We start from the raw sequence: 24,725 nt of genomic DNA, 5'->3' as shown, positions 1-24,725 counted from the left end.
AGTTATCCAGTAGTTGTTTTACCACCACAGGCGATCCACCTGGCTGACTAGTGTCTCATCTTAATAATAGCATACCTGCTTTCTCAGGATTTATATTAAAGGGCCTGCATTGTAAAAAACACTTCCAGCTGTGGGTAGAGATACCTGGATATGGCATTCACATGGGATATATACTCTTCTACATCAATCGTTTAGATTCCTTTATCCCAGGGGTGGACAGTTACATTCCCCGAGGGTCCACATGAGAGACCGTTCACTGTTGTGGAGGGTCATATTGATGACATCACTTCCGGTTGCGCAAGTGCAGTAACCAGATGCATTCCCGAGTGGACTGCGTAGCCATCTTATATTACGTCACTCTAAGGCGCAGTGAGCATGAAATAGTATTTTGTATGGCAGGGGTCTCAAACTCAGCTGGGCATATGGGCCGCACACGAAAAAACATTTAATTTGCATGACAAACTGACATTTTTAGTGATACCATTTTATTTTCTATACACCTTTTGAACTGGTCCTCATCTTGCAGACATGGTCTCCCCTCCAGGTCCCCGATATTGCAGACATGGCCTCCCCTCCAGGTCCCCCATATTGCAGACATGGTCTCCCATCCTGGTCCTCCATATTGCAGACATGGTCTCCCCTCCAGGTCCTCCATATTGCAGACATGGTCTCCCATCCAGGTCCCCCATATTGCAGACATGGTCTCCCATCCAGGTCCCCCATATTGCAGACATGGTCTCCCATCCTGGTCCTCCATATTGCAGACATGGTCTCCCATCCAGGTCCCCCATATTGCAGACTTGTCCCCCATCTAGGTCCCCCCCCCATAGTGCGCACAGGGCCGCCCCCCATACTGCGCACAGGGTCCCCGTCCCCTCATACTGCGCACAGGGTCCCCGTCTCGCCATACTGCGCACAGGGTCCCCGTCCCCCCCATGCTTCGCACGGGGTCCCCATCCCCGTCCCATACTGCGCTCAGGGTGCCCGTCCCCCCCATACTGCGCTCGGGGTCCCCCCCCCCCATACTGCGCTCAGGGTCCCCGTCCCCCCATACTGCGCACAGGGTCCCCGTCCCCCCCATATACTGCGCTCAGGGTGCCCGTCCCCCACCATTCTGCGCTCAGGGTGCCCGTCCCCCACCATACTGCGCTCAGGGTCTCCCGTTCCCCCATTCTGCGCTCGGGGTCCCCGCCCCCCCCCATACTGCGCTCAGGGTCCCCCCCCCCCCCATACTGCGCTCAGGGTCCCCATCGCCCCCCCCATACTGCGCTCAGGGTCCCCGTCGACCCCCCATACTGCGCTCAGGGTCCCCGTCGCCCCCCCATACAGCACTCAGGGTCCCCGTCGCCCCCCTACACTACGCTCAGGGTCCCCATCGCCTCCCCATACTGCACTCAGGGTCCCCGTCCCCCCCCATACTGCACTCAGGGTCCCCGTCCCCCCCATACTGCGCTCAGGGTCCTCGTCCCCCCATACTGCGCATAGGGTCCCCATCCCAACATACTGCGCTCAGGGTCCCTGTCCCCCCATACTGCGCTCAGGGTCCCTGTCCCCCCATACTGCGCACAGTGTCCCCCCCCCATACTGAGCACAGGTCCCCTGTGGTGTATTTCACACGATAGAGAAAAAAAAAAAAAAGATTCTCACCTGTCCTCCGTTCCCTCGGCGTCCTTTCTTCACCTGTGGCCCGCAGGCACAGACCCCATAACGATCTTGGCTTTCTCCAGCAGCCGCCGACATCAGCGCTGTAATGTAGTGTATTGCCGCGCAGAGACCATCTCTCTGCACAGCAATAGCAGTGCCAGCCGCCGGCCTATCAGAGGCCAGCCGCTGACATCTGCGCATGGCAGTGACGTCATACGCCGCTGTGCTGGGACGCCAATGTCAGCTGCTGGCCTCTGATAGGCCGGCGGCTGGCACTGGTATTGCTGTGCAGAGAGATGGTCTCTGCGCGGCAATACACTGCATTACAGCGCTGATGTCGGTGGCTGCTGGAGAGAGCCGCGATAGTTACGGGGTCTGTGCCAGCGGGCCGCAAGAAGCAGCCGGAGGGGGCCGTGTGTTTGAGACCCCTGCCCTAGATTATGTATAGGATGTGGTAGATGATGGATTGATATCCCCACCAAATATCATCGGCAATACTGACGCTCGGTCCAGTTATTTCACGTACGTCTCCGGTTTCCCTGACCCTATGTGGTATGCTTTCCTGGTGGATGTAGTGAGGGGTCGCACCAAGTTGTGGTCACAACCTCCGCTCTTTCGCTGAGGAATTTATTGCCTCCACCAATTTGGGTTCCGGTACCCTGTTCTGCCAACCCGTCACCCGCAATCTCCTGGGCCTATGTGGTTCCTTCTTCTCTCGTGTCTCTGGGCCTCTCTTAAAGTTCCTTTTCTTCTTTCCTTTCTGTTCCTTTCTGTTCCCGTTCTATCTCTCTCTGGCTCCGGCCTTCACCCTAGGCCTGCCTCGTGGAGCTGGGCCCAGACTGAGCCACAGCTCCCTGTCAGCCCTCTCTGGCTGAACTCCTTCTCTCCTCTGACTGTCTGTCTGAACAGAACCCCGTTCTAAGATGGTGCCCACCTTATATACTTCCCTCTATGTGTGAGCCCAGGTGTCTAGCAACCAATGGGCTCCTACCTATGCCCAGAGACCCAACCCCTATCTGCTCCTACATCACTGGGTGTACTTTCCCCTCCCCACTCCAGCCAGGGACAGATGCTGTCATGCCTGCACTTCTGTGGGAGCACCGTTGAGCTGTCCCGCGGAAATGGGGTGTGTGTGGTGCATGCAGCTAACCGAGTCCTGGTCCACACTCCATCCTTACCCGGGAGTGGAATATCACACCTCTGGTTTGAGGTGCAATACCCCTGTAGCAGCCGAGCCCTCGGGGTGCTACATATACACATATTTGTTATTGTCGCGTTCAGAACCGCCCGATCTATCAATGTAAAAAAGAATTAATCCGATCGGTAAACGGCGTAACAAGAAAAAAATTAAAAACCCCAGAATTAAGTTTTTTTGGTCACCGCAACATTTAAATGAAATGCAATAACGGGCGATCAAAACATCGGATCTACCCCAAAATAGTATCAATAAAAACGTCAGCTCGGTGGGAAAAAACTAAGCTCACTCTGCCCCAGATCCTGAAAAATGGAGACGCTACGCGTCTCGGAAAATGGCGCCATTTTTTTGTTAACAAACTTTGGATTTTTTTTCACCAATTACATAAAAAATAACCTATATATGTTTGGTGTCTACGAACTAATGACCTGGAGAATTATAATGGCAGGTCAGTTTTAGCATTTAGTGAACATGGAAAAAATAACCCAAAAAAACAACTGTGGAATTGCACTTTTTTTGCAATTTCACCGCACTTGGAATTTTTTTCCTGTTTTAAAGTACACGATATGGTAAAACCAATGGTGTCATTCAAAAGTACAACTCGTCCCTCAAAAAATAAGCCCTCATACGGCCATATTGACCGAAAAACAAAATAAGTTTGGCTCTGGGAAGAAGGGGAGCAAAAAAACAAAAAAACGCAAACTCGGAAAATGGCCTGGTCAGTAAGGGGATAACATTGTGAAGTATAGGAGAAGCTTTGTCATTTCTTTATCCATACTGGAAAAACACTGATGACTACAATGATGGTAAAAACGGAGACACGGATGAATAACACGGATGGCACCAGTCCAGTTATTTCACGTACAGTGCCTACAAGTAGTATTCAACCCCCTGCAGATTTAGCTTGTTTTATAAGATGCAAATAAGTTAGAGCCTTCAAACTGCATTCGAGAGTAGGTTTTATGAACAGAAGCATAAATCTTACAAACCAAAAAGTTATGTTGCTCAGTTGAATTTTATTAAATTTTAAACATAAAAGTGTGGGTCAATTATTATTCAACCCCTATGTTTAATATTTTGTGGAATAACCCTTGTTTGCAATTACAGCTAATAATCGTCTTTTATAAGACCTGATCAGGCTGGCACAGGTCTGTGGAGTTATCTTGGCCCACTCCTCCATGCAGATCTTCTCCAAGTTATCTAGGTTCTTTGGGTGTCTCATGTGGACTTTATTCTTGAGCTCCTTCCACAAGTTTTCAATTGGGTTAAGGTCAGGAGACTGACTAGGCCACTCCAACACCTTGACTTTTTCCCTCTTGAACCAGGCCTTGGTTTTCTTGGCTGTGTGCTTTGGGTCGTTGTCTTGTTGGAAGATGAAATTACGACCCATCTTAAGATCCTTGATGGAGGAGCGGAGGTTCTTGGCCAAAATCTCCAGGTAGGCCGTGCTATCCATCTTCCCATGGATGCGGACCAGATGGCCAGGCCCCTTGGCTGAGAAACAGCCCCACAGCATGATGCTGCCACCACCATGCTTGACTGTAGGGATGGTATTCTTGGGGTCGTATGCAGTGCTATCCAGTCTCCAAACGTCACGTGTGTGGTTGGCACCAAAGATCTCGATCTTGGTCTCATCAGACCATAGAACCTTGAACCAGTCTGTCTCAGAGTCCTCCAAGTGATCATGAGCAAACTGTAGACGAGCCTTGACATGACGCTTTGAAAGTAAAGGTACCATACAGGCTCGTCTGGAACGGAGACCATTGCGGTGGAGTACGTTACTTATGGTATTGACTGAAACCAATGTCCCCACTGCCATGAGATCTTCCCGGAGCTCCTTCCTTGTTGTCCTTGGGTTAGCCTTGACTCTTCGGACAAGCCTGGCCTCGGCACGGGAGGACACTTTCAGAGGCTGTCCAGGCCGTGGAAAGCTAACAGTAGTTCCATAAGCCTTCCACTTACGGATGATGCTCCCAACAGTGGAGACAGGTAGGCCCAACTCCTTGGAAAGGGTTTTGTACCCCTTGCCAGCCTTGTGACCCTCCACGATCTTGTCTCTGATGGCCTTGGAATGCTCCTTTGTCTTTCCCATGTTGACCATGTCTGAGTGCTGTTCACAAGTTTGGGGAGGGTCTTAAATAGTCAGAAAAGGCTGGCAAAAGAGATCTTTAATCCACACATGTGAAGCTCATTATTCTTGGTGCCTGAACTACTTCTTAATACTTTAGGGGGACCAAACAGAATTCTTGTGGTTTGAGGGGTTGAATAATAAATGACACTCTGAATTAACTTTTAAAGTTTTAAAAAAAAATAAATAAAAAAAAAAAAAATTTGCTGCAGTGCATTTCCCACTTCCAGGCTGATCTACAGTACAAATGTCACAATGCCAAGTTAATTCCGCATGTGTCAACCAGCTAAATCTGCAGGGGGTTGAATACTACTTGTAGGCACTGTACGTGTTTAAACACTGATGTGTGAAGGGGGTCTAGCGCCAATATATATATATATATATATATATATATATATATATATAAATATATTATTATTGCCTAAGGCCTCCTTCACACATCAGAGTTTAAACACGGACGTGAATTAACGGGACTGGTGCCATTCGAGAAGTCTATACACACACGGGCCCCTGTGCTTTTATCGGTGGAAGTGGCCCCTGTGATCACCAATGATATGTCTGCCCCTGTGTATATTATATACCCTAGATCAGGGGTCTCAAACTCAGCTGGTCACACGGAAAAACATTTAATTTGGGGGGCCGCATTATTTGCATGACAAAGTGACATTTTTAGTGATACCATTTTATTTTCTATACGCCTTTTGAACTGGTCATCTTGCAGACATTGTCTCCCCTCCAGGCCCCCATTTTGCAGACATGGTTTCCCCTCCAGGTCCCCCATTTTGAAGACATGGTCTCCCCTCCAGGCCCCCCATCTTGCAGACATGGTCTTCCCTCCAGGTCCCCCATCTTGCAGGCATGGTCTCCCCTCCAGGTCCTTCATCTTGCAGACATGGTCTCCCCTCCAGGTCCCCCATATTGCAGACATGGTCTCCCATCCTGGTCCCCCATATTGCAGACATGGTCTCCCATCCAGGTCCCCAATATTGCAGACATGGTCTCCCATCCAGGTCCCCCATATTGCAGACATGGTCTCCCATCCAGGTCCCCCATATTGCAGACATGCTCTCCCATCCATGTCCCCAATATTGCAGACATGGTCTCCCCTCCAGGCCCCCATCTTGCAGACATGGTCTCCCCTCCAGGTCCCCCATCTTGCAGACATGGTCTCCCCTCCAGGCCCCCCATCTTGTAGACATGGTCTCCCCTCTAGGTCCCCCATCTTGCAGGCATGGTCTCCCCTCCAGGTCCTTCATCTTGCAGACATGGTCTCCCCTCCAGGTCCCCCATATTGCAGACATGGTCTCCCATCCTGGTCCCCCATATTGCAGACATGGTCTCCCATCCAGGTCCCCAATATTGCAGACATGGTCTCCCATCCAGGTCCCCCATATTGCAGACATGGTCTCCCATCCAGGTCCCCAATATTGCAGACATGGTCTCCCATCCAGGTCCCCCATATTGCAGACATGGTCTCCCATCCAGGTCCCCCATATTGCAGACATGGTCCCCCATCCAGGTCCCCCATATTGCAGACATGGTCCTGTAGCACCCCGAGGGCTCGGCTGCTACAGGGGTATTGCACCTCGAACCAGAGGTGTGGTATTCCACTCCCGGGTAAGGATGGAGTGTGGACTAGAACTCAGTTAGCTGCATGCACCACATACATCTCATTTCCGGGGGACAGATCAACGGTACTCCCACCAGATAGATGTGCAGGTACGACAGCGTCTGTCCCTGGCTGGAGTGGGAGGGGGGGAGGAATATCCCAGTGGTGCAGGAGCAGAGAGGGGAGGGACTCTGGGCATAGGAAGGAGCCCATTGGTGGCTAGTCACCTGGGCTCGGGTGTCAGAGGGAGTATAAAAAGGTGGGCACCATCTTAGGGGAGAGTTCAGTCAGACAGAAGAAGAGGAGAAGAGTAGTGACAGGGAGCAGCAGCCCTGTCTGGGTGCTGCTCCTGAAGGGAGCAAGAGAGAGAAAGACAAGAGGAAAGGAACAAGGAACAAGGAAGGAATGGAACCTGGAGAAAGGCCCAGAGACATGAAGGAAGAGGGAACCCGAACACGCTAGGAGTCAGCGGGTGAAGGGTTGGCAGATCAGGGTACCGGATCCCGAACTGGTGGAGGCCACTTATCCTCAGCCAGGAACCGGAGGTCGTGGCCACGTCTTGGCGCGACCACTCACTACACTCACCACGAAGGCACGCCACATAGGGTCAGGGAAACCGGAGATAGGTTTCGCCACCAGAAGGCCCGAGGAAGCTGGACGTGGGTGGGTCCCTAGTGGGGACGGCCAGAGAAAGGAACGGAGAAAGGAGTTCAAGGTCACACTCTGGAACTGCCTGGGGGTTGGTCGAGCCCCGTACCTGGTGGACGCAGCACGACTCGGGTCGTCATCACCTGCAGGACTGACACTGATAACATCTGTGAGTAAAGCATTGAAAACTGCAATCAGTCTCTGTGTTCCATCGCACTACCAGCACTAAAGGTACCGGGACGCCCTTTCTATCACTCCCTTCACCCGCACCAGCTGCCCTGAGGCCATACCTCTCCCGTTGGGGGTTATACCACCATTGCTGCACACATACCACCGGCCTCAGCGGACTGTTCTGCAGCGGCGGCCTTGCGACCGCAAATCAACGGGTGGCGTAGTCGACACTTAAACAACATCTACAAAGACTGCCACACACTTAGTTTGACCACCCTGGGCACGGACCGGGTCCCCGCCACTCGGAGACTACTACCCCCATCGGATCCGGCTCCGGGTATTCCCCCGCGCACACGTGCGCCGCAGTACAGCACTGGCCCAGGGGGCGCGTCAGTCCCCCATCCAGATCCCCCATATAGCAGACATTGTCCCCCATCCAGGTCCCCCATATTGCAGACATGGTCCCCCATCCAGGTCCCCCATATTGCAGACATGGTCCCCCATCCAGGTCCCCCATATTGCAGACATGGTCCCCCATCCTGATCCTTATCTCACAGACATGTCCCCCATCCAGGTCCCCATGTTGCAGACATGTCCCCCATCTAGGTCCCCCCCCCATAGTGCACACAGGGCTGCCCCCCCCCTACTGCGCACAGGGTCCCCGTCCCCCCATACTGCGCACAGGGTCCCCGTCCCCCCCCCCACTGCGCTCAGGGTGCCCGTCCCCCACCATACTGCGCTCAGGGTGCCCGTCCCCCCCCCATACTGCGCTCAGGGTCTCCCGTCCCCAGCATACTGAACTCAGGGTCCCCATCGCCCCCCCATACTGCGCTCAGGGTCCCCGTCGCCCCCACATACTGCGCTCAGGGTCCCCGTCGCCCCCCCATACTGCGCTCAGGGTGCCCGTCCCCCACCATACTGCGCTCAGGGTGCCCGTCCCCCCCCATACTGCGCTCAGGGTCTCCCGTCCCCAGCATACTGAGCTCAGGGTCCCCATCGCCCCCCCATACTGCGCTCAGGGTCCCCGTCGCCCCCCCATACTGCGCTCAGGGTCCCCATCGCCCCCCCATACTGCGCTCAGGGTCCCTGTCGCCCCCCCATACTGCATTCAGGGTCCCCGTCGCCCCCCCATACTGCACTCAGGGTCCTCGTCGCCCCCCCACACTACGCTCAGGGTCCCTATCGCCTCCCCATACTGCGCTCAGGGTCCCCACCCCCCCCCCATACTGCGCTCAGGGTCCTCATCTCCCCCATACTGCGCTCAGGGTCCCCTCCCCCCCCATACTGCGCTCAGGGTCCCCGTCCCCCCCATACTGCGCTCAGGGTCCCCACCCCCCCATACTGCGCTCAGGGTCCCCGTCCCCCCCCATACTGCGCTCAGGGTCCCCGACCCGTCCCCCATACTGCGCTCAGGGTCCCCGTCCCCCCCATACTGCGCTCAGGGTCCCTGTCCCCCCCATACTGCGCTCAGGGTCCCCATCCCCCCCCAATACTGAGCTCAGGGTCCGTCCCCCCCCCATACTGAGCTCAGGGTCATCGTCCCCCCATACTGAGCTCAGGGTCCCCGTCCCACCATACTGAGCTCAGGGTCCCCGTCCCCCCATACTGCGCTCAGGGTCCCTGTCCCCCCATACTGCGCTCAGGGTCCCTGTCCCCCCATACTGCGCTCAGGGTCCCTGTCCCCCCATACTGCGCTCAGGGTCCTCGTCCCCCCATACTGCGCTCAGGGTCCGTCCCCCACCATACTGCGCTCAGGGTCCTCGTCCCCCCATACTGCGCTCAGGGTCCCTGTCCCCCCATACTGCGCTCAGGGTCCCTGTCCCCCCATACTGCGCACAGTGTCCCCCCCCATACTGAGCACAGGTCCCCTGTGGTGTATTTCACACGATAGAGAAAAAAAAAAAAAGATTCTCACCTGTCCTCCGTTCCCTCAGCGTCCTTTCTTCACCTGTGGCCCGCAGGCACAGACCCCATAACGATCTTGGCTTTCTCCAGCAGCCGCCGACATCAGCGCTGTAATGTAGTGTATTGCCGCGTAGAGACCATCTCTCTGCACAGCAATAGCAGTGCCAGCCGCCGGCCTATCAGAGACCAGCCGCTGACATCTGCGCATGGCAGTGACGTCATACGCCGCTGTGCTGGGACGCCAATGTCAGCTGCTGGCCTCTGATAGGCCGGCGGCTGGCACTGGTATTGCTGTGCAGAGAGATGGTCTCTACGCGGCAATACACTGCATTACAGCGCTGATGTCGGCGGCTGCTGGAGAAAGCCGCGATAGTTGCGGGGTCTATGTGCCTGCGGGCCGCAAGAAGCAGCCGGAGGGGGCCGTGTGTTTGAGACCCCTGCCCTAGATTATGTATAGGATGTGGTAGATGATGGATTGATATCCCACCAAATATCATCGGCAATACTGACGCTCGGTCCAGCGGTGAAGCAGCGGAAATACATGTTTGTTTATTCAATCATGGTGACGTCGCCCCCTGCAGTCTGCCGACCTAGACACCCGCTCTAAGGTGCCCAGGGGTAAATACAGCCTTGTGTTACGCCCCATTTCCTTAATCTGTGACCCCGTATCCCTCGTGCAGTGACCTGTCCTGTCAGGGTGATGTTCCGGTCTATCACATGGCTGCAGATGCAGCATTCCACAGCCAGCCAAACAGAGCGCTCGCTCACCAACATATGCAAATGAGCTGGTGGCAAAACCAACAACTTTTCAACAAATTTGCCCTAAATATTCAGCAGGGGCGGGACATTTTGCCGGCAGGGGCGGGGTCACTGTCAGCAGGGGCGGGGTCACTGTCAGCAGGTCACTTTAGATATATTTTTTTTTAAGTCTCCCTAAGTTAAAAGTTTCTGCCATCACGGGCACATAAATAGAGCTGAGGTTTACCTGTATAATCGGGTGCAGTGCAGAGATCATGGTAGTGTCATAAAGAAAGCATCTGCCAGCGAGCCAGACATCTATCAGAAGATAGATAGGATAGATAGGCGGCAGATCGGAGAGTTCTCCTATGTGGCTTGCCCACCACATATGTAGCTGGCAGGACATTGCCAGGGACTCCAAGACATGAAGTGGTCTCGGCCAAAGCACAATTTTTTCCTACAGGTTTGGTGGCTCAGAGCTTAGTGACGGGCGCGGCTCTGGGTTGTGGGTTCAAATCCCACCGTGGCCCCATCCACACAGTATTATAGGCTCGTGCTGCTTTTCTCCCATCTGTTGAATATTAATTCACAGGCTTAATAAATTCAAAGTAGGATTCGGTCATATGCGCTGACAGTGACATTGACTATAATGGTGAAGGTAGAGTCAATGGTCCTATCTGCACCATTATAGTAAATGGCCCTGTCGGCGCATATGCACGAATCCTGTTTTGCGGGGGGTTCGGACTCAAGCCCCGAGTGAACGTGGTGAAGAACGCAGTGTGAAACGGCCCTAAGGCTATATGGACCGTGATTTCCAGTCCGACTGTGAATCTCCGGACCCCACACTCCACATCCTCAGGCACATATGAAGCTGTTGGGTTCGGGTGAGGAGACTCGCAGCCAGTCCGGAAAATGCATTATGTACCCAGACCATAAAACACAGGCTTGGAATGAATCCTCAGTATAATTACTACTCTCTTTCATTACATGGTTGTTCTTGTTTTTGAAAAGGATCGTCCTGGTAGTATGTGTGAGGGAATAGGCCCCGACAGTCCCTCAGGTATAGACATCCATGCTGTGGACAGAAAACTACCTTGTGATATTACAAAATGTATCAACAGAGACAATTGGTGTATACACGGCACCACCCCGGAAGAGTAAATGCGGTACCCGTTATAACCTAACCGGGTGTCCTTGCAAAACACATGGAGACAGGTCTGTTTTTTCTGGCAGCACGGATGACAATGGCCAATACAAGTCTATGGGTCCGTGATAAACACGTACAGCTCATGGATGGAGTTAGTGTACCATCAGTGTGCTGTACGGGTTTAACCCCTTTATGACGTCTGCCGTAATAGTACAACACACATAACAACCCCCTGTTTAGCGCGGGCTCTGGTGCTGAGCCCGCACCTTTCCGGGCACATGTCAGCTGATCTATACAGCTGACATATGCCCGCAACAGCCACGGGTGGAATCTCGATCCACCCGCGGCTGTTTACCTGTTAACTCGCACTTATCGGAAACGCAAGGTTGGCTCCGCTCATCGGTGATCCCATCACATGACTGCGGGTCGCCGATGGTTTGGCATGACAAACCGGGGTCTGCAGGAGACCCCTGCGGTTGTCATTGCCAGATTGCTATGAGTGCCACCCAGCAGTCGGCGCTCATAGCCAGTGAGCAATTCTGCTACACACAGTTGATCTGATGATCGCCTGTGTGTAGTAAAGGAGAACAGACAACTGACCATGTCTGCAATATGGGGGACCTGGATGGGGGACCATGTCTGAAATATGGGGGACCTGGATTGGGGACCATGTCTGCAATATGGGGGACCTGGATGGGGGACCATGTCTGCAATATGGGGGACCTGGATGGGGGACCATGTCTGCAATATGGGGGACCTGGATGGGGGACCATGTCTGCAATATGGGGGATCTGGATGGGGGACCATGTCTGCAATATGGCTGGCACTGGTATTGCTGTGCAGAGAGCCGGTCTCTGCGCGGCAATACACTGCATTACAGCGCTGATGTCGGCGGCAGCTGGAGAGAGCCGCGATAGTTACGGAGTCTGTGCCTGCGGGCCACAAGAAGCAGCCGGAGGGGCAGCATGCAGCCCGCGGGCCGCGTGTTTGAGACCCCTGTTGTATGGTATCCAGTCTCCCTCTATGAGATATGAGGGAGAGACCCCCTTCTCCAGGGTAAGGGGGCTCACCACATAAGGTCCTGGACACACTTAAGGAACAGAGCTCCACAGTTGTGGCACACACTTCCTATGGGGCCATTCACCTTCGGAGGATATATTCTTTGATATGTGCTTCTATGAGGAGCCCACTCTCCATTGGACCTGTGGTTACTGAAATCCATTGAAATAAGTGAAGTCCTTTGGTCTTTATATCTCTACCTATTTTTGCTGCAGATCTGTTTCTGTGTTCTCTCCTGAAGATCCTCTGATGCTGGAGGGGAAACGCGTTGAGTGATTTGGTTACAATATGTTTAGTGCTGATTGGGGCTTTGTCATTTAGGCTACAATAATTTTTAATGCCATATATGAGAACTTGCTCTATACTGTTTGGATTTGCACAAATCAATCTAGTTCACCTTTATATTTAATGAGGATGTGACTCCATGTTAGTTTGCAGCTATCAGCATATCTGTCTGCCTGTGTGGGTAATATACCTGTATCCTGATATCACCCTTCTGTATTTTGACTTAACAACTGTGACCTGTTCCCCTTTGGGCCATTAGGGATTATTGGGGCCAGTCTTTGAGCAGGAGCGCCATTTGCGTTTTCTAGGGTGCCAACCCCCGTGGTTAGGTAGGATACATAATAGGGTCAGTTTGGGACCCCACATCGTCAGATGTTACACTTGTAGTTTTCCATTAGGGATCACCACCCGGCCCCTGGAGCATTTCTTGTTTGAGTACTGTGTTGGTTTTAAGTATTGCTCTTTTTAGTGCATATCTTATAAAGTATGATTTTATTGGTATATTTTCACTGTGAATATTGACCCTAATCCGCACCGTTACCTGCACATTTACATGAGATGTTTTATGTACTGTAGATATGAGATCACCGAAAATGATGATCAGGAGAAGACCACCACCCTGATCATGTAAGAGCAGAGATTTACTGAGCAAATGATGACATAATGATATAGATGATTCTTTACTACTGTATATTTCTGACTGCACATCTTATATACCTGATTTTTAAGAGGTTTTGGAAGAGTTTTTTTTCCTGAAGCGTTCAAAGTGGATTTTCCATAGAAATGAACTGGAATTGTTTTCCAAGAGTTTCTGGAATAATTTTTGAGGTGAATTTTGGAGAAGATCTGCTTGAAAAAAAAAACCTAAAAAAATATTTATGAGCACATACTCTCCGTGATGTAACCAATGTTTAGCTTTAGGGAGTGTTCACATTGATTTTTTTTTACTGAGTTTTTGGAACAGAAATTTCAAAATCCTCTTCAAAAATTCACAACTCCTCAAAAACTAGGAATTTCTGCTGTTTCCCCTCCAAGGACTGAGGAAAAAGACTCAGTATGAACATACTCTTAAAAAGAACCTGTCAGCAGGATTTTGCTAAATAAAATACACACATGGCCATATTGGCGCTGTGATACTGATTGAAACGATACCTGTGGTGAAGAAATCAGTTTTGTGGATTTTCCGCATAAAGGGTTTGAAGTTTGTTTTGTGCATCGGGGCAGGACTGGGAGTAGGGTCTTCGGCTCTGCCATGGCCCCTCCGCTACTCCTGTTGTCTTTATTGTCCTTTTGGTTTAGACTTTGCGCCAGTGCTGTCCTAGCCGCGGGCGTCACTTGTGCACATTGATCTCCTGCCAGTCTTCAGGGAAATGGTCCCGGTGGTGGCTCACTGGCAGATTTAGATCTCGGCTCAATGACTAGCCAAGATCTTAATCTGCGCATGTGCCACCACTGGCGCCATTTTACTGAAGACCACCGGGAGGTCAATTTTGCGCATGTGATACCACCAGCGCCATTTTCCTAAAAACTGCAAAGAGATCAATGTGCACCAGCACCACTTGTGGCTAGGACAGCACCGACGCGAAGTCTAAACCAGGAGGACGATAAAGACAACAAGAGCAGCGGAGGGGCTGTGGCAGAGCCGAAGACCCTACCCACAGTTCCATCTCACTGTCCCGCCCCGACGCACAAAGCTATGATTAGAAAAAAACTTCCACCGCTTCAAACACAAAATCTACAAAACAGATTTCTGCACCACAGGTATCGTTTTAATCAGTGTCACAGCCCCAGTATAGCCATGTGTGTACTTTACTTAGCATAAAAAAAGCAATTCTAACTTACAGTACAGACTAAAAGTTTGGACACACCTTCTCATTTAAAGATTTTTCTGTATTTTCATGTCTACGAAAATTGTACATTCACACTGAAGGCATCAAAACTATGAATTAACACATGTGGAATTATATACTTAACAAAAAAGTGTGAAACAGCTGAAAATATGTCTTATATTCTAGGTTCTTCAAAGTAGCCTCCTTTTGCTTTGATGACTGCTTTGCACACTCTTGTCATTCTCTTGATGAGAATCAAGAGGTTGTCACCGGAAATGGTCTTCCAACAATCTTGAAGGAGTTCCCAGAGATGCTTAGCACTTGTTGGCCCTTTTGCCTTCACTTTGCGGTCCAGCTCACCCCAAACCATCTCGATTGGGTTCAGGTCTGGTGACTGTGGAGGCCAGGTCATCTGGCGTAGCACCCCATCACTCTCCTTCTTGGTCAAATAGCCCTTACACAGCCTGGAGGTGTGTTTGGGGTCATTGTCCTGTTGAAAAATAAATGATGGTCCAACTAAAGGCAAACCAGATGGAATAGCATGCCGCTGCAAGACGCTGTGGTAGCCATGCTGGTTCAGTATGCCTTCAATTTTGAATAAATCCCCAACAGTGTCACCAGCAAAGCACCCCCACACCATCACATCTCCTCCTCCATGCTTCACGGTGGGAACCAGGCACGTAGAGTCCATCCGTTCACCTTTTCTGCGTCGCACAAAGACACGGTGGTTGGAACCAAAGATCTCAAATTTGGACTCATCAGACCAAAGCACAGATTTCCACTGGTCTAATGTCCATTTCTTATGTTCTTTAGCCCAAACAAGTCTCTTTTGCTTGTTGCCTGTCCTTAGCAGTGGTTTCCTAGCAGCTATTTTACCATGAAGGCCTGCTGCACAAAGTCTCCTCTTAACACTTGTTGTAGAGATGTGTCTGCTGCTAGAACTCTGTGTCGCATTGATCTGGTCTCTAATCTGAGCTGCTGTTAACCTGCGATTTCTGAGGCTGGTGACTCGGATAAACTTATCCTCAGAAGCAGAGGTGACTCTTGGTCTTCATTTCCTGGGGCGGTCCTCATGTGAGCCAGTTTCTTTGAAGCGCTTGATGGTTTTTGCAACTGCACTTGGGGACACTTTCCCAATTTTTCACACTGACTGACCTTCATTTCTTAAAGTAATGATGGCCATTGGTTTTTCTTTACTTAGCTGCTTTTTTCTTGCCATAATACAAATTCTAACAGTCTATTCAGTAGGACTATCAGCTGTGTATCCACCTGACTTCTGCACAACACAACTGATGGTCCCAACCCTATTTATAAGGCAAGAAATCCTACTTATTAAACCTGACAGGGCACACCTGTGAAGTGAAAACCATTTCCGGTGACTACCTCTTGAAGCCCATCAAGAGAATGCCAAGAGTGTGCAAAGCAGTCATCAAAGCAAAAGGTGGCTACTTTGAAGAACCTAGAATATAAGACATATTTTCAGTTGTTTCACACTTTTTTGTTAAGTATATAATTCCACATGTGTTAATTCATAGTTTTGATGCCTTCAGTGTGAATGTACAATTTTCACAGTCAAGAAAATACAGAAAAATCTTTAAATGAGAAGGTGTGTCCAAACTTTTGGTCTGTACTGTATATTGGGAATTATATTTATGGCAAACATTGTGTGGTAAGAAATGACCTGCCAATGTGATTCTCCTCATCAGTATGATTACGGCGATACCAAACTAGTAGTTTTTTCATTATTTTAGTGGTGAAAACAAAAACAGATTTTTGAAAAAAAAATAATTGGGGGGGATTGTGTCTCCATTTCCCAAAACTAATAATGTTTTCATTTTTGGGACTATAGAGCTGTGTGAGGACTTATTTTTTGCGGGGTGAGACAAAGTTTTTATCAATATAATTTATTGACAGATGTGACATTTTTATTACTTACAACATTTTTTTACAGTGTTGCTGCACACAAAAAAACACATTTTTTATCATTTTGAATTTTTTTCTGTTTATGATGTTTCCAAACGGGTTAATTATTTTTATGCTTTGACTGGACACTTATGGATGTAGCGATACCACAGATGTATATTTTTATTTTCTTTATTATTCACTCACTGGGGGATAAAGGAGGTGATTCCAACTTTTATGCTTTTTTTATTCATTTTTTCATATTTAACCCATTTCCGACCTGGTCAGTAATATTATGCACCAGCTCGGAAAGGCCGGTTCAGCGGGGGCTCCGGCGCTGAGCCCGCACTGAACCGGGCACATGTCAGCTGATTTGTACAGCTGACATGTGCCCGCAACAGCCACGGGTCGAATCGCGATCCACCCGGGCTGTTAACCAGTCAAATGCCGCTGTCAATCTCTGACAGCGGCATTTAACTCGCGCTTCCGGGAAGTGCGTCTTAAGCCCCGCCCATCGGTGACCCCGTCACATGATCGCGGGTCACCAATGGGTGGGCATGACAACCCAGGGTCTGCAGCAGACCCTGTGGTTGTCATGTCTCAATTGCTATGAGCGTCACCTAGTGGTCGGCGCTCATAGCAAGTGAGCATTTCTGCTGCATACAAGCGATCTGCTTATCGCCTGTATGTAGTAGAAGCTATCAGACAACTGCTGCTTCTAGTTTCCTATGGAGACTATTGAAGCATGCAGAAAGTGTAAAAAAATGGTTTATCTTGTGAATTGAATGCACTTTAACATTATTTCCTATATCTCCACTCTATATAGCAAAGAAACATCCGTCTAGCAACAGCAACCACCAGCCAATTCCACCTGGCGACCACCACCACCAGCAGCAGCCAATTCCACCTGGCGACCACCACCACCAGCAGCAGCCAATTCCACCTTGCAACAACCAGCAGCACCCAATTCCACCTGGCGACCACAACCACCACCGGCAGCAGCCAATTTCACCTAGCGACCACCAGCAGCAGCCAATTCCACCTGGCGACCACCACCACCACCTGAAGTAGCTAATTCCACCTGGCAACCACCACCACCACCAGCAGCAGCCAATTCCACCTGGCGACCACCACCACCTGCAGCAGCCAATTCCACCTGGCCACCACCACCACCAGAAGCCAATTCCACCTGGCGACCACCACCACCGGCAGCAGCCAATTTCACCTAGCGACCACCAGCAGCAGCCTATTCCACCTGGCGACCACCACCACCACCTGAAGCAGCTAATTCCACCTAGCAACCACCCCCACCACACCAAGCAGCCAATTCCACCTGGCGACCACCACCACCAGAAGCAGCCAATTCCATCTGGCACCAATTTAAGAAGGTTGTCAGACCGAAAAATAAAACTTTTAAGATAATCTGTGCTCTATTATAATTTATAACTCCCCTATAAATTTTGTGGTTTCTAACTTTCGTTCCTCCTGAATTTCACTACATTGCCTGCACCTGGTTTGTTTACATGCTGCTCTCCAGACTGGGAAACTCCCTGTGCTTTTTTCTAAACTCACAGCCCAGAGCTCGCACTGCCCGGCCTAAGTGTCCAGCACTGCCCTCTGCCCATCAGACTCTGTATGACGCTCGTGAGTAGGGTCACATTGCGACCTCTGCGTGATGTGACAAGTTATGATTTTTTCAGTTGCTTGTTGTGGTACCTAGAGGATGTAATGTGACCCTATTCACTTTATTTCTGCTGCTATGTAATGTAGCAGGAGATTGCAATGATTTTGTGCTGCACAAACTGTGCCATGGCCAAAATCACTGTGTAAGCCATCATCAATATATAATACAGTGTACTGTAGAGCTGAATAAAAAGATCCACAGGACTCCATGGTTATCAGGTCAGGGTCATGCAAAATAATTAGGCCGGTCAGGAAATAGTGCACCCTTGTAAATGCCACATACATCCAGGATGCCGGGGTCCCAATACCAGCCAAAGACGTTTGTGGGACCTTGGTCCCACTACAATAGATCCTGTGATCGATTGGCTCGAGTCTGTAGATTATACATTTCATATACATGAGGACATCTGTGCAGTTATTGCTTTACATATAAAAAAGTAACCACATGATTAGAGATTGATACAGATACATATTTATTTATAGTGATATACGGCAAAAAATGTCAGCACTCCAGACTTGATAGTAAAAGAAACTGTGGCCTTTATTCCCCATGTACGGGCGACGTTTCGGCCCTTCTAACTGTGAGTTTATCTCAAACCATGAACATTCACAGTGCAGAAACAAGGTATATATAGGTAACACGCCATAATCAGTGATTAATATACATCAGGAAAGGATAGTGCACAAGTATACAGTGCAAGAATATCAATCTCCCCATGTGTCATTATAACAAGAATTCATTTCTATTCTGTGCCAGTTCACACGTATTCTGCATATAATACAAAAAAATACCTTAATTGCATCAATGATAATATGGTAACACTTATGTTGTAATTATATACTGCTCACACAACTGCTGATGTTAGTAGTATATAGAGATGGGCGACCCCGCGGATGTCGGCCATACAGAAGTTCAAATGGCGAGAGCCCAGTAGAGGCCTGTGGAACCTCTCGGATAGAGAACAACAGGTACAGCAGGAGACAGTCCCAGTCTCTATCGTCCTTTTCTATGGTCTTCCTCAGCATAATCTTCAGAGTTTTATTGAATCTTTCCACAAGGCCATCTGTCTGAGGATGATATACTGATGTCTTTAGTTGGGTGATTTGCAGGCCCTTACACACCTTACACATTTCCCTCATCACCTTACTCCTAAAGGGTGTTCCTTGGTCAGTCAGGACCTCCCTTGGTAATCCTATCCGGGAAAAAAAGTGGACTAATTCGCAAGCTATACTTTTTGCCGAGGAGTTTCTCTGGGGATCCTCTTCAGGATAGTGTGTGGCATAGTCCAGGATTACCAATATATAGTGCTGCTCACGAGCAGATTTAACCAGGGGACCGACCAAGACCATGGCAATTCTCTCAAACGGCACTTCAATGATGGGCAATGGCATGAGGGGACTTCGAAAGTGAGAGGTGGGGGCTGTTAACTGGTACGTAGGACATCACCTGCAATACTTTAAGATTTCCCGGTGACATCCGGGCCAATAGAACCGCTGCATGATCCATTTCTGAGTTTTTTTCCACTCCCAAATGGCCACCCAAGACATTAAATGTGTCATGTCCAACATCCTCCATCTATAGGCTCCTGGTACCAATAACTGTTCCACAAGTTCCTCCCTCATTTTCGTAACCTGGTACAATAACTCCCCACTCAACATAAAATAGGGAAATCTCGTGTCAGCCACCGGCGCAATAACATTTATGACTGTTACATTGTTCAATGCTTTCCTTAGAGTTAAGTCCCTATGTTGAGTGGACACAAAATTTTCGCTGGTCACCCCTAACTCAGGAAGTCAGTCCCAGGGGACACTACCTCCTCATCCCCCACAAGGACACAGAAGGGAAACCTGTCAGATTCTGGGTGTGGTGATACTTCTTTAGGTCCAACCGGCTTTTTATTCGAGCAACTAAGCCTTGATCTCTTCCCCCACAGATCCCAAAACAAACAAAAGTCCCGCTCTATAGTAATGGGGTGCAATAAGTCCTGGACGAAGCCTGGATGCTACATCCATTTGCTTGGAGGTCAGGGGACAACGGGCGGCTATATGACCTGGGCCGTGCCATCTCCAGCATATAATATAGCCAGCAGGGACCTTTGGCATGACCTTGGACGCCCCACCCTTTTTTGGGCCTCCGCCCCTGTTGGGAACCCCAGTATGGAGTGGGCTGCCTTCCCAAGGAACCCTCAACCCCCTGATACCTCTCGAACAATCCGATCAGTTCATCAGCGTTCCAGAGATCACCCTGGGCAACCCAAATCTGTATTGGCCTCAGAAGGGAGTGCACAAACCGGTCCATCATCACTCGCTCTACCATCTGCGCAGGGGAAGAGGATCCGGCTGCAACCATTTTTGGACCAGGTGCAGTAGGTCAAACAATTGGGAGTGAGGGGGTTTGTCACGATGATACGCCCAGCGGTGGACCTGCTGCGCCTTGACAGTCATCGTTACCCCCAAGCACGCCAAAATTTCAGTTTTTAGCTTGCCATATTCCTTGGCGTCTTGCAAAGCCAAGTCACAGTAAGTCTTCTGGGGCTCCCCCGTCAAGTATGGCGCCAGCACCTCTGAGGTTGCTCTGGCGGAAGTTACCCCCTCTTGGAGACCCTTTCAAAAACAGGCAAAAAGGCCTCTGTATCATCCCCTGAGGTCATTTTCTGCAGGGCTCTGCTTACCGCCTCCCGGATGGAAAAATCATCCACTGACCTTGTCGGAGCTGTCGCCATGCCACGAATCGCCTCTGCGAGCAAATCAATTTGCTGCTGCTATTGACGGTGCTGGTCCTGTCGCTGCTGCTGCATAAGCAGTTTACTTGTCTCCAGTTGCGCCATTTGTTGCTGCTGCTCCCTGTGCTGCTGTAACAATTGCAGATGCTGCTGGTGCAGTGCCTGCTGTGCTTGCACGAGATGTTTAAGAATGTCCTCCATTTTGTCTGGTGTCACTTGCTGGCTTATGGCAAACTTCGCCCAGGACATGCAGTACGTCTTGTAGCAGTCACACGTACTGTATTTGCTGGTAACGCTGCCTGCACTTCTAACACCAATTGTGGGATTTCTATTCACTTGGGTGCGTCGGGAGGCAAAAAAAGAAGCGTTTCTGTTTAAATGTCCATGTCGGTTTATTGCTTCATAAATCATCCACAAGCAAAAGGAAAACAAACAGCCTTCAGTGCAGGCAAAATAAAGAAAACAGTCCTTTAGCCAAAGTCTCTGGTTAGCCAGTCCTGTGAGCACACAGGCTGGAGAGCATCTAGTACCCTGCCTCCGTCTTGATATCACACCGGAGGCCTTTTCCCTCCACACACAGTGTCCAATAACAATGTGTCAAATAACAGACTCCATTTTACCTTGTTAACCACACCCAGAGGTGAGGTATGTGGGTAGCCAAATCCACCCATCTCTCCAGCTACCCGTAAAATCTGGGCCCGGACGCACCAAACAAACCTCTTAGCGCTATGTGCACTAGAGCAACACTTCAGGATTACATCACAGATGGCAACCATCTCGGTTATACATACCTCCCATCAACTATGTGTCCGTTAGCTTCCTTACAAGCGTTAGAAAGGTGCCTGACCGCTGTACTGAAAGTGCAGCTCATGGGGAAAAAATTGACTTTATTCATCCCAGGAACCATTGGCTTTCGGTCAATGATGCACTGCACTGGGAGCTGTCAATCAAAGTGCCAGGGCGTAATTACAGGCTGTAAGCTATGTGGGGGCTCATACTGTATATTGGGGACTATGTGAGGACTCATGCTCTATATAGGGGGTTGTGTGAGGGCTTATATTGTATGTAAGGGGCTATGTGGGGGCATAGTGTCTAGGCCTGTGAGCTGTTATCCTCATTGCAGTACGGCTGATGGTCTCTTTTTCTTGTCCTGATTGAAGGAATTGCCTGATGAACCCCTGAATTACTAAAAGAGGAGGGAAATGTGTCAGAAGAAGATGCCATTAAGCTAAGTGCACAACTGTTCAGCCATATAGGGTATATATATACTGTATACAGTATATATATATATATATATATATATATATATATATATATATATATATATATACACTGCTCAAAAAAAAAGTGGAAAACACACTACAGGCTGATCCAACTTTGATGTAATGTCCTTAAAACAAGTCATAATGAGGCTCAGTATTGTGTGTGGCCTCCACGTGCCTGTATGACCTCCCTACAACGCCTGGGCATGCTACTGATGAGGTTGCGGATGGTCTCCTGTGGGATCTCCTCCCAGACCTACCTGGACTAAAGCATCCGCCAACTCCTGGACAGTCTGTGGTGCAACGTCACGTTGGTGGATGGAGCGAGACATGATGTCCCAGATGTGCTCAATCGGATTCAGGTCTGGCGAACGGGCGGGCCAGTCCATAGCTTCAATGCCTTCATCTTGCAGGAACGGCTGACACACTCCAGCCACATGAGGTCTGGCATTGTCCTGCATTAGGAGGAACCCAGGGCCAACCGCACCAGCATATGGTCTCACAAGGGGTCTGAGGATCTCATCTCGGTACCTCTGGCGAGCACATGGAGGGCTGTGCGGCCCTCCAAAGAAATGCCACCCCACACTATTACTGACCCACTGCCAAACCGGTCATGCTGAAGGAAGTTGCAGGCAGCAGATCGCTCTGCACGCGTCTCCCGACTCTGTCACGTCTGTCACATGTGCTCAGTGTGAACCTGCTTTCATCTGTGAAGAGCACAGGGCGTAAGTGGCGACTTTGCCAATCCTGGTGTTCTGTGGCAAATGCCAAGTGTCCTGCACGGTGTTGGGCTGTGAACACAACCCCCATCTGTGGACATCAGGCCCTCATACCACCCTCATAGAGTCGGTTTCTAACCGTTAGTGCAGACACATGCACATTTGTGGCCTGCTGGAGGTCATTTTGCAGGGCTCTGGCAGTGCTCCTCCTGTTCCTCCTTGCACAAAGGTGGAGGTAGCGGTCCTGCTGCTGGGTTGTTGCCCTCCTACGGCCCCCTCCACGTCTCCTGGTGTATTGGCCTGTCTCCTGGTAGCACCTCCAGCCTCTGGACACTACGCTGACAGACACAGCAAACCTTCTTGCCACAGCTCACATTGATGTGCCATCCTGGATGAGCTGCACTACCTGAGCAACTTCTGTGGGTTGTAGAGTCTGTCTCATGCTACCATGAGTGTGAAAGCACAACCAACATTCAAAAGTGACCAAAACAACAGACAGAAAGCATTGGTACTGAGATGTGGTCTGTGGTCCCCATCTGAAGAACCACTCTTTTATTGAGGGTGTCTTGATAATTGCCAATAATTTCCATCTATTGTCTACTCCATTTGCACAACAGCATGTCAAATTGATTGTCAATCAGTGTTGCTTCCTAAGTGGACAATTTGATTTCACAGAAGTTTGATTTACTTGGAGTTATATTCTGTTAAGTGTTCCCTTTATTTTTTTGAGCAGTGTATATATATATATATATATACATAGTTAGTCCATGTCCATAGAAACGTGATATGATCTGAAGGGTTATTGTTTGTTTGACAAGGACATCATATGTGTTTCTTTTGGACTTTGTTAGGGTTTTTCTGGCCAGATTGTTGAACAGTATTGATGATCGATCCCTCAGCCCACTAGTATCTATATTTTATATATATATATACATGTTCATTACATATTATCTGATTGAGGATGCCTGATCAGTTAGAGTATTGGTAAGGCCACATAGGGGTAGTCAACGAGGAGTGGGGGCGCCATACCGTTTCAAGTTAGTGTGCCAACCTCCACTGTCAGGAAGGGAATTGTAAAAGGTAAAACTAGTCCCTATATCCCCTCATTTCTGCTCTTTTTTTTTAATCCCTTTTTTTCTGTGCAAATGTATGTGCATTTATGTTTTTATGTAATGGGTTTTTAAAAGAAATAATGAAAGGGAGAATTTTTAAGGTGTCTTTTTTTGCTATGGTTTACATGTATAAGAGCCCCATAGGTTGATGGCTTTGTTTGTTGATTGAGGGGGCTATTTGGGGGCTCATATTGCATGTAGGGGGCTCTGTGGGGACTCATACTGTAGATAAGGTGGTGTGAGCATACTTAATTCTGCTCAATATTAAGTGATACAATTAATATAAAAAATAATTCTAATCAATATGTTAATATTAATATTGATCAGAATTACCAAAGTTAATTTCAGCATAATGGTTCGGCGTCCACAACAGTCACGGTCTCTCATGTGGCCCCTCATGAAAATTATTCTCCCACCCCTGCTCTATTATGTATATCGCTATGTTATGTATAGTGCTGTATGTAAGAGATAAATTTGCGTGCCGCTATCTCTGCCGTTTTCCATCCACAGATCTGCACCAGAGCACCTGCGTTTTACTCACATGACCTATCACATGATCTATCAAAGGGGATCATGTGGCACGTCACGTGATACATCAGGTACCTGGGGGAACCCACACCTTTTAAACTGCCTGGACCCTAGCTACTCCTAATCCACCCCTGCAGGTAATACAGTGATCACCAGTGACATTATACACAGGAGCTCTGTATATAGTATATAGTGTACAGGTAATACAGAGATCACCAGTGACTTTATACACAGGAGCCCTGTCAGGGCCGGCTCCAGGTTTTTCTGGGCCCCGGGCGAAAGAGTCTCAGTGGGCCCCTTTAACACATACCACGATTCATGATGCACAGATACCGCAGAGAAATATATATATGCAGTACAATGCAAAGATTTCACTTCTTACATTACATGAGCGATATCTATTGTAAATTCCATAATAGCTCAGAAACCAGCAAATTG

Source organism: Phyllobates terribilis, unplaced genomic scaffold (assembly GCF_046119375.1).
Source record: "Phyllobates terribilis strain yellow unplaced genomic scaffold, ASM4611937v1 Scaffold_5__5_contigs__length_657084704, whole genome shotgun sequence".
Classification (NCBI taxonomy): domain Eukaryota; kingdom Metazoa; phylum Chordata; class Amphibia; order Anura; family Dendrobatidae; genus Phyllobates; species Phyllobates terribilis.
Note: the sequence above shows the minus strand (reverse complement) of the source record.